This window comes from Rhinolophus ferrumequinum, chromosome 8, assembly GCF_004115265.2.
Source record: "Rhinolophus ferrumequinum isolate MPI-CBG mRhiFer1 chromosome 8, mRhiFer1_v1.p, whole genome shotgun sequence".
In the NCBI taxonomy this organism is placed as follows: Eukaryota; Metazoa; Chordata; class Mammalia; order Chiroptera; family Rhinolophidae; genus Rhinolophus; species Rhinolophus ferrumequinum.
The window spans coordinates 338,817-350,609 of NC_046291.1; the positions used below are offsets into that span (position 1 = coordinate 338,817).

Below are 11,793 nucleotides of genomic sequence, written 5' to 3' on the forward strand. Positions count from 1 at the left end.
TCACACGTGGGAAAGGTGGGTGGCAGCCTGAGACACAGGGGGGGTCATGACGTCCTTACCCCAGCGGCATAGACGGGGTGGAGATGTGAGTGCAGATAGACAGCCATGTGAAATACTGTCCCGTAAGGGGACGAGCAACTCAAGTGTCTTCGCACCAGGTTAAGGGCACGAAGGAAGGACGCACCCGAGAAAGGACGGGACACACCCGAGAAAGGACGGGACGCACCCGAGAAAGGAAGCACCCGAGCGATTGAGGCCATTCTGCTGCATCCAACCTGTTTCCTCAACACATTCACACATAGTATGTACACCAGCAGTCAAACAAGGTAAGTTTTAGGAGTGGGAGACCAACCCACAACTTTTTTGTTCTTTGTCTTTAACTTAGCACCAGGAACAAAGTGAAGCAGGAGGTGTCTTAGCCCAGCAGCCAGTGATGGAAGCAGTCAGCCTTCCAGGTAATCTCTTTCTTCCTTCCGCATCAACAGAAGAGTTTCTGGTCGGCGTGCCTGTCCTTACTTGTGTAGACTCGTGAAAACGCAAACACAAAGGAAACCTGTCTGCCAGCGTGCCCTGCCCACTTACCTAGCCATGGCCCTGCGGCCAGGCAGATGGCATTTTCAGGAGGTGAGCTTGCTTGAGAGTCAAGCTTTAAAAAAGGTCAATGAAACCAGCACTGATTAGTCTGGAACCTCATCTGCAAAAGTACGCAGACAACCAAGAATGACCAGACAGGTAAAGCAAACTCCTAAAACAATGATATCAACCCGAAAAGAAGAAAAAGTAATTCCCAGTGAATACAGCGAATGTGGTATAGCAAAGAAAACCTCTTTTAAAATATTAAGATCCTTGAAAAGGTCAGTGTATTCATAAAATGAGGAGATTTTGGAGGAAAAAAAAGCAACTAAAGAATAAAAAGGGGAAATAAGGAGATGACTTCAGAAATTAAACCTCAACAGGAGGCCTGAATTATAGAGTGGACGAGATGCAGTAAGGTGGAAATTGGAGCCAGTGGTGTGGAAAAGAAACAAGCATTCTTCTTGAGACAGAAGGAATGAAAGTCCAAATTCAGGATTGTCCAAGAGAAATCGCAAGCATTCTAAGAGGAGTTTCAGGAAAGAGTGACAGAGGACACGGGCCGGGGGTGGGGGAGCCCAGAAAGTATGCAGTGACTCTTCTCTCGTATTCTAAGTGGTCATTCCTCAGTATCTTGCAGAAGCATTCAAAACCAGAAAAAAAAAAATCAAAAGCAAAAACAAAAATGTAAACTCCCCTTTCAGCAAAACTAGGAAACTGCTATCTCCTGAGTCACAAACTTCGGGGGAGGGCAGCCACCACAGCAGAGCCAGCGTGTGGGGGCACATATGGGAAGATGCAGACAGGTGCCAGGGCGCAATTTCAGCAGAGGCCATACACAGCAATGGTGAAAGGCACACACAACCTACACCCTGTTTGCAAAAACGAGGGGAAGGGTCTTGGGTGGCAGAGTCAGAGTCCCAGCTTGGACCATCGGGCTTGGCAGAGCACAGGAAGCAGGACCAAACAAGACACCACAAGCAGGCTACATGTGTGGGACATGATGTGAATAGTGCACTGCAGAAACCCCACTGCCAGCTACCTGCACTGGCTGAGAAGAAATAAAGCCTAAACTAACTCACATGCAAACCTCAGCTCATTAGATAAATTTCAAGTTTCAACTAGTCTACAATCAGCCAACCACACAAGACCTCCTCAAAACAGCCAATCGATGAACAACTTACCTGCTTTATAAATGGGTGATACAATAAAAAACATCACTGTAAATATTCAAAGATATTCAAAATAAAAAGAGGAAAGAAACAAAAAAAGACAAATGTCAGATGAACACTCAGCAGAAAAATGTTGCCTCTTAGCAGATGAAACTGTGACCAAAATTTCATCATGAAATTCAGAAACAGTTAATAAGGCAATTGCCTCTGTAATACAAGAACACAAAGCAGAGATATAAGAGCTCTAGAAAGAGAAGAAAAGAGAACACCTATTACAGGAAAAAGGATCACCTGTGTGAGAGTTCCTGTGTCCCGTGTTCTCGCCATGTAACCTTGGGTAACACTTTAAACTGGGTTATTTGTCCTTTTATTATTGACTTCTCAGTTATTTTAAAAAATATATTCTAGGTATAAATTCCTTATCAGATATATAATTTGCAGATATTTTCTCTCATTCTCTTCACTTTCTCAACAGTATTTCTATCACAAATGTTTTTTATTTTAATGAAGTCCAATTTATCTATTTTGTCTTTTGTCATTTGTGATTTTCGTGTCACAGCTAAGAAACCATTGTCTAACCTGGGGTCATGAAAACGTATCCCTAGGTTTTCTCCTAAGAGTTTTATAGTTTTGACTCTAACATTTAGGTAGTTCCATTTTGAGTTAGTTTTTATGTAAGGAGTGAGGTAGGGGTTCAACTTCATTCTTTGCGTGTGCGTAGCCAGCTGTCTCAGCGCCATTTGTTGAAGACTATGCATGCATTTCCCAACGAATCGGCTTGGCACCCTTTTCCCTGCAATTTCATGAGCTGATCATAAATGTAAGGATTCATTTCTGGACTCTCAATTCTATTCCACTGATCTGCACGTCCATCCTTATGCCAGGACCACATTGCCTTGATTACTGGAGCACTGCAGCAAGTTTTGACATGGGAAAGTGTGAGTCCTTCAACTTTCTTCTTTTTTAAGATAGTTTTTGGTTATTCAAGGTCCTTTGCATTTCCATATAAATTTAAAAATCAGTCTGTGAATTTCTGCAAAAAATCCGGCTGAAATTCTGACAGGGATCACGTTAAATCCGTACATCAGCTGGGGAGTAAAACCATCTTCATAATAGTAAGTCTTCTGACCCAAGATCATCTTTCCACTTATTTAGATCTTTAATTTCTTTCAACAGTCTTACAGTTTTCAGTGTGCAAATTTTTCTTTATTTTTTATTAATAATACCACTGGAGTTCATAATACTTCTGCTTGGAATTCAGCTGAGCTTCCCCTGGTGATCCTTAGAATCTCAGCTACCCTAAACAGGATGGAAGTGGTGTGATGAAGTGCAAACCAAATTCCTGGGCTTGCACAGCTGAGGTTTACATTTCATTTTACTGACTCTTCCTAGAAGCACAAGGAATAGATGTTAATAAGTATTTATGATATTTTGGTAAACACCATCCTAAAATGGAAGTGAATAATACGTTTCCAAGTCTAATCTTCTCCTTTAATCTTTAGGCATTTATTGAAGGGGGAAAAAAAATCTCAGTTTCTTCTGTCACTTGGCTCTGGTGTTTAAAATTTCTCTTTAAAGATCACATTTTTCAGAAAACACAGACTAAGATTTATTGAATTTGTTTTTCGTAGCACATACGCTTCCCCTTCCCTCCAATTAATAGAACTTTTCAGAGAAAACACACCATTTAGTTCTATCACATAGCAGCACTTCCAGTGGACAGGCCAAATGCTAATGCAGAATGCAACAGAGATTCAACTACTTTAGGATTTCACATATATTACTGTGTTTAGTTTTTAGGGAAAAAAATTGCAATGTAAAAAATAGTATGTATTTTTGTGGCTGGATTCAACAGAAAATACTCTATACTGTAATTTAAGTTTTAAAATATTGGAAAATGGATGGACAATGCAAAAAGGAGGACAATTTGACCCTATAAATAAATCGGTGGGTCGTACTTTAATTAGAATTCTATTGTGCTTGGAAATTTGCAATTATTTTTATAATTATACTGGGAAGGAAATAAAGACCTCTCTGGGTTATTCCTTTTGGAATTTTTTTCTACAAATAAAAAGTTTAATTCAAAATCTCCAGGTGACTAATTGGCTTTTCAAAACTCTCTTTTTATGGTTTATAACTACAGATGAAATCTGTAGTTGACTACCAGGGAGTGTACAAGTTTTGAGGTTCTTCTGTTCAATTTATTCCCACGTATTTTATTCTTCGTGATGCCATTGTAAATGGAATTGTTTTCTTCACTTTACTTTGGGATTGTGCATATGCACTGAAGAAGGTCTGGAAGAATGAAATGGGTATCAGTGCCAGGGAGGTTTACTGAGGAGGAAAGGATTTCTTTCGGATTTCGTCAGCAGAAGAAGCCCTAAAGTACGTATGGGCTGGGATCCTGTCTGCCCTTGTGGCAAAATGAGTTACATAAACTACAAAATTATACACAAAGGAGTATAACACGTGCACAAAACATTCCAGTAACAATGGTTTGGAAGCACCTACAAATGTTTTTGTGTTTCTCTTTAATGACTAGTCAAAATCTCTCTAAAAATAAAAGCCCTTCATTACTGCAACCCAAGAGTCAAGGACGGAGGGTAGTTTGAAAAAGCCGCCTCCTTGGCCAACAGTGTTAACATCTCATGAACTAGTATGAACATGACAGCGTCAAGGGCAACACGAGTGCCTTCTGGAAGGTCATGGCAGTGGCCACCCTGCCCTTGTGCACAAGAGCCCAGCCCCCTGCAGGACACGCAGGGCCCTCCACTCCTGTGGCCCCAAACTGCTCCTGAACTTCCTCCCAAAGCGGCTCTGCCCTCGGGCACCCGTCTCAGGCCCAACCCTGGCAAGGCCTTGGCCCGTGGAGGCCCCCCTGTCCTACCGGCCCGCCCTGCAGGCTGCAGCTTGCAGACACCACCTGAACGGAGCTGACTGTGGCCACCTCCCTGTTCCTCCCTCATCGTGCATCCAGCCCTGGCTGGGCTCAGATGCAGAGTCCTTAGGCCCTGGCACATTTCTGTGTCTGTCCCCGGGCCCTGGGCCCGCTGCTCCCACCACCGGAGGCCGGCCCCCACTGCCGCCTACCCTCTGTGTGCAGCCCCACGGATCTCTCCGGAGCGCGAAGGGCTCAGCACGTTTGTTCCCCTTGTCTGTCGTGGCGCTCCCACTGCATAAGTGCCGTGAAGGCTGAGCTCACTGGACCCCAGCTGCTAAACGGGGCCTGTGCTGGACCCAGTTAAGATAACCAACTGGCAAGTTTCAGCTCCATGACCCTCTCTGAGACTGGAAACGAACGTCACTCGCCACCACATGGCTGTGGTGATGGCATTCTTACTGGATACCGTTTCTATTCTTTTCCCCGTGCTACCACCACTGTGTTATCTAACACCGTGTGCACACCAACCTTGCGGGCGTGTGTGTGTGTGTGTGTGTGTGTGTATGTGTATGTGGGGGGCGGGGGCGGGGTTGAAAGGCGCTGGCCTAGGAGCTTCCATCCTGCAGCTGGGTAGCTAAGAATAAAAACGTCCACATGTCTGCCTGGTACCAGCCCGCCACGTTCCGATCAACCTTCCGAGACAAAATCATCGGTTTCAGAAGCTGGGGCAGAGTCACATAATGGCTGAGTACACTAGAAACACGTAAGAACTTTTGTGTAAAGCCTATATTATCCCCAAATTTCAGAGGCCGAATTACTAACTTCTTCTTCTGAGATCAGACCAAAATAAGTTCTAAGGCAGTGTATGTGCCATATTTAGGATGTTCATGTGGGAGCAATGACAAACATCTGGCCGTGATACTTTCTGGAATTTTGACTATTTTTTCCTGGCCAGAAAGAAAACATTAAGTTTTTACTGGAATAGCAACCTAAAGTCTTCTAGCACGGAACTTCACGACTGAGAATCCATCCTCCTACTTGTCACATATTTAAGCAAAAGCTTTTGCAATTCTTAAAAAAAGAAAAGAAGCCCACTCTAAAATTGTGAAATATTTTAAGGAAAAGGGGAACGTGAGCAAACAGACTAACAACAATGAAGAAAACACTCGGTCCCCACTTGCCAGCAAAGGCACAGGGCACACACACCCAAACTACGTCCCGGAAGTTCTTTTAATCACCAAATAGCACGTTTTCCACAATACCAACTTCCAGATGAGAGAAAAGCTATGACTCGCATTACTTCCTAAACCTGAGTTAGGAAAGGAGAGGCTGTTGGGATCTCTTGTCCTGAGGTAGAGGAGGCCTCATAGGAGGACTCTCAGTCCCAGCCCCGCCTCTCCCTGCACGGCACCCAGGGACAGTTTGGACAGCACACCGGGAACACGGCTTGGAGCTGGAAGCATCTGTACGCCATGACTTTGCACACAGGACAAGGCAGGCGGACACATGGCTTCCAGATGGTTTCTTTTATGGCTCAGAAAAAAGACTTTCTAGAACTCAGGCCAGATTTCTATTTTCAAAACCACAGAATTCACTCAGTCAACTGAAAACAAATCAAGATTTTACTAGATCAAAAAAACTGGCCACTAACTGACCTTCGGGTAGCTTAAAACCCCATCAATAAATGTCAAACATAAACGGCTCCACCCTCAATTGGCTGCACAGATTTCTCCCCCTTTCTCGGCACCAGCACAGCAAGTGACGTCCGCACGAGAAGGATTCAACGTCCTGTGCAGCCAGCACGAAGCAGTGCAAAGAGCATCACTTCACTGCCATACAAAACCCTGGCGAGCACGTTTCTTGCAGCAAATGAGTGACACAGAGGAGGGTGATCCCAGACACTGTAGCTACTGCTGACCAATGAGATGGATATTTAAGTACAGTGTGAATGAAAGTTCCTAATTCTCTGAATTTATATGACAACTCTAAATGAGACTTTTAAATGTTTCTAAAAATAGTACCAGTAAGCTTCTGCTCCTTGCCAGGTTCACTGTGGCCCGCCCTCAGCTGAGCTTTCTCCATGGTCCTCGCAGCCCTGGGAGGTAGAAACGTCGTTCCCGTAGGTGGTAACTGGGTCCAGCAAGGCTTAATTAACTTTACTGTTACTGACAACCTATCCAAGGAGCCACCCCAAAGTCCACTTTTTAACGGTATAAATTCTCCTATTTTTGGCTCAAAACCTTCCTTTTTAGCCATTAAAAATAACTTTTAAAATTTCATCTCAAACCATGAGATAACCACTTCATACCCACTAGGATGGTTAGAATCAAAAAGCCAGACAAGTGCAGGCGAGGATGTGGAGAAACTGGAACCCCCAACATTGCTGCTGGAATGTAAAATGGTGCAGCCACTTTGCAGAAGAGTCTGTCAGATCCTCAAACCAGTAAACACAGTTACCGCAGGACCCAGCGATTCCACTCCTAGTTAGATGGCTAAGGGACAAAAACGTGCACAGGAATGTTTATAGCAGCATCAATCACAACTGCCAAAGGTGGAACGTTCATCAGCTGACGAATGAGAAACAAAATGGGGTGTGCCCACACAGTGGAACATTTGGCCATAAAAAGGAAGGGAGTGCTGACCCTGGCGACAACGTGATGAACTGCTAGAGCACGCTCAGTGAAAGAAGCCACTCACGAAACAAAAGGCCACATGGAATTGCACTCGCATGAAGCCCAGGACAGTCACACTACAGACAAAGTAGTTACTTTGTGCTTAGAGCTGAGGGGCAGAGAGGTGACAGCTACAGGGTGTGGGGCTTCTTCGTGACTGACGAAATTGACTGTGGTGACGGTCGCACGTATCTGTGGCTAGACTGAAAAAACCTAGAACTGTACATTGTAAACGGGTGAATTGTACAGTATGTAAATTATATCTCAATAAAGTTATTAAAAATTTTCAGCTTACATTTACCCTTCAACACTACTAAACATTGTTCGAGAAAAAGGAGACCCTAGCTTCTGGCTTCAAGTCATCCTGACCTACCGGCAGCAAGACCTGGTCAAGCGCGGTGTCTAGATCTAGAAAGGAAGCTGGAACAACGATGCTGTGATGCGCCGCTGACGATGGATTAGGGGCGTTTATCCTTGTGCGAACTCCACAGAGGCAGCTCCACACCCAGGCGGTCCAGCCTCCCACACATCTGGGCTCCTGGGCTACCAGCCTGCACAGCACGTGACTGCACAAAACCACACGACATTAAATCAGCACAAGAGAAAAGGATGCAACGGAGAGACGCGGTGAACTCGGGACGTATGAGGCTGCTGCTGGCGTTAACAGCACACTGTGCCACAGCAAATGTTTTTTTATAAGTAGAAAGAGTGCGCTTCTAAAACAACGATGAAAAGTATGTATAGTAAACATACAAACCAGGAACATGGTCATTTCTTATCATCAAGTATTACGTACTTTACATAACTGTCTCTTACACTGTTACGTGACCGGCAGCACAGTAGGTGTTTACACCAGCGTCACATCAAACACGTGAGGAAGGCGTTGTGCTGTGACGTTAAGATAGCCAGGACGTCTCTAGGCGAATGTCTCTTTCAGCTCCATTGAATCTTATGGGACCACTGTCATATATGTGGTCCACCGGTGACCAAAATGTCATTTTGTGGTCAAGGCTGTACTGCTTGCCCAATCAGCTTCACCAGCTTCTCTGCCAGCAGTTTTAGCTCTAAAAACACCTGCCGTCATGGAGTGGTCTACACTGACAGAAAACCAAGTTCGTTTGCACACATGGAGAGATGGGAGATATAAATAAAACTGGGTCTTGCAGAGCTCGCCTTTCTGAAGAAAATATAATGAAGCTGGCAAAGGCTGTCTTACTTGTTGAAGATAAACACGAAACACGTAACCACAGACTGCATGGAAAGATAGACAGGACCCAACAGGGCATCTTCAGGCCAAGTTGCTCTATATTTTCACTGAAGCAAAGTATCAGCATTCCAAAAATAACTAAATGTCAAATTCTTCCCTAAGTTAAAAAGGTCCCATAAGTATGAACCTTTGATATGATCTGGTGGATTCTACATGATCCCACACAATGCCAGTGTTTAGCCACCATCTGTCTGTGCATGGAAGCCAGTGTTTTCCAAGTTTTTATCAGCTCATCAACCCTGCAAGTTTACAGATACTACTAAAGACTTAAGTGAAAAATAAAGCAAATAACAGACATAAGATAGGTGTGGATGGCCAAAAAACCCAGAACAAGCAAAAACACTTGAAACCCTGAGGTCAGAAAACATCCTATAGAGGAAAAAGTTCAAAACAGTCTTAAATAAGGCGAGTTGATCCAAGCTAACTTTTTTTGACTTTTAAATCACTTCATATTTGATTCAGTACTTTATTAAATTTTACTACACTTTGTGATATTTAGCAATATTTTTTGAAGAATCCAATTTAACTTGATTTCGTTCATTCAACACACATTTACAGAGCAAGGCACTCACTCTCCAAGCACTGAAGTTACAGCAGCGGATCAGGGGAAGCCTTACCTCCCAGAACGTGCCTCCCAGGAGGGCAGACCCCAGGCCAGCTCTGGGCCAGGGATGGTCCTCACTGGGACCCAGAGACCCACACAGCCAGGGAACTCACTACTCTGTACGCCCACGCTCCATACTGCGAGTCTGCACCATCCCACAGATCCAACAGCAAATGTCACTTGACCACAACCTGTGTCTGTCCATTCAAATATAAAGGTGGGGGGCGGGGGTGGGAGTGGGGAGACAGAGGACCAGTGGACGAGGGGTGGGAGGCCCAGGTAGGTAACCAGCCTTGACCTTGGATCTTTAGGATCTTTGGAGCTGCGGCCCATGGGAGACACTGGGGAGAAAGGAGCAGGGCGACCCTGCCTGCTCTGGTCAGCCCCTTCTGGAGGGCCGTGCAGGAAGCACGTCCAGGGGCAGGCCGCTCGGCTGGCTCAAGGCAGGCCAGCAAAGCGTGTCTATCACGTGGCAAACCAGCCCAGCCCCGACACCAGACAATGGAGCTTCACAGACAGTCTTCGTTCCAGGACTGCATTCCTGATCCTCTGGCAACAGCTGCTGTGGCAGCCTGCAAAGGGCCACCGCTTCCTGGGCACGCCCCATCAAGGTGGCTCTGCTTCTCCACCCCTGAATCTGGGCGGGCCGGGCAGCTGGCTTCATCAGTAAAACGTGGCGGAAGCTACAATACAGGAATTCCAAGCCTCGACCTCAGGGACGAGTTTCCACTCTCCAGAACACTTCCATCAGGGTGAGCAAGGCCAAGCTGGGGCTGGGGGGAGATTCCAGGTGAGGCCCCAGACATGTGCATAAGGCCATGCCAGACCACCAACCGCCCAAGGCCAGCCCCGAGCACAACCTCCAAGCCAACTCAGACACGCTGCAAATAGGAAATATTTGTTGTTTTAAACTATTTGTTTAAAATATTTGTTGTTTTGGAGTGGCTTGTAACCTAGCAACGCTAACTGATCGTTGCGGAGGGTTGGGTACTTGGAAGCAAATTACAACTAAGTTAAATTTGAATTTTAACTCCTCTTAAAAGGTATGCATCAGTGGATAACACAACTTAAAAAGTACCCTATCCAACTGAGGATACGCAACAGCAATCTGAGTCTTTAATTTCTGGGAACTTTTCGGGTATATTAAAATAACAAACATGATGGTTATATTTGATCTAAATATAAACAACAATCCCAATTTAGGAAAATCTTTACAAGCTCTAAATATTCTGAAACCTTTACAAAATGCCAGCTCTGATTTCCTTAAGTATAAAATGACCCAGATACTCGTTAAAGTGAATTTCTCAAGAGAAGCATTACATCCTATTTATGACAACAATAAATGTGTGCTTTTTTCTTTTTTGGGCCTAGTTTTAGTAGATAAAAACCATTAAGCTGGACCAAAAAAATGATGCTCTAAAAGTAAACTGTATGCAGTTTGTGTCTTCCTTCCATCCTTTCCATCTTTTAAACATTCTGAACCTGTCATAAGCCTTAACAAGAGTGAATGTATTTATCATAGGATGGCTACTTGGTGGAAATGCTTGCAAACACTTGGCTGGAAGAGATTTGGGAGCCCAATGAATCCCTAGACCTTTAACCTATTTCCTACAAGCGATTCTTGAAGAGTACCTTGGTGAGACAGGCAATGCTGTCAGAGAACCAACGGCCAACCACTAGGGTTCAAAGGGTGCCTGTTTCAGACCACCTTCTCTTGCAACATGGGAGTGATATGGGAAGTTGGACAGACAGGTTCAACCAGTTTCAGTTACCACTGCCCTGATGAAATGATAACTTGATTTCCTCCTCAAATAAGACCTTCCAAGAGGCATTCAGAGTCCCGAGTTCAGACCCTTGTATCTAGGCACCAGCAACCTGTCATCAAACATTCAAGCGAGAGGCTGCCGTGCCCCAGCTGAGCAGAAGATTGCCTCAGAGCAGCCCCTGCTGGCCCCTCGGGCCCGGTGCCCCCTCCACCCTCACTTGCCCTCTCAGGCAGCGTGTTCTGCAACTAGTAGGCACCACCGGAGCCTAGCGGAGCTTTCCTGCAGGGGCGCACAGCTCGATGATCTTTTCATTTTCTGTGTAGCATCGTGACATCTTGACAGAAAAACCCGAGCGCAAATCAACCTCCTTCTCAAGTTTAAGTTAATTCTCTTGTCCTTATTTTGTGACGTCAAGAGCATGAAAAGTTTCTAAAGATATTACTGTTAAGTCAATATGAAAATATTTAAGAGAATATATTTATGCATTACATATGAAAATAAATAACTTTTAAAAAGAATATTCATTCTGATGTCATTTAGAAAATCAGAAAAAATGTTTCCTAATGTATTACACGGGTCTAAAACCTGTTATTAAAATATATACATATACATATACTGGGGGTGCCAAAAAAGATATACACATAACTTGTATACATCTTTTGTTATTGGTATATATTATTTCAATTTTAATACAGTTTTTTTCCTTTCTTAAAATGTGTAGACATTTTTTTGGCCCCTCTGTATAACTGTTTTGGCAACATTATCAATGCACTAATATTAGGGAATTTTCAAAATAAAAGTGTTATTCTTCTGAACTAGAAAATAAGCTCTATGCGAACGCCGTGCCACACGCCCCAT

General features: G+C 44.3%; 1 protein-coding gene across 1 annotated transcript in view; it reads right to left on the bottom strand.

Moving 5' to 3' along the window:
* The window catches only part of FARP2 (FERM, ARH/RhoGEF and pleckstrin domain protein 2), a 100,989-nt gene that overhangs the window by 71,042 nt on the left and 18,154 nt on the right, over window positions 1-11,793 (bottom strand). The window lies entirely within an intron of this gene.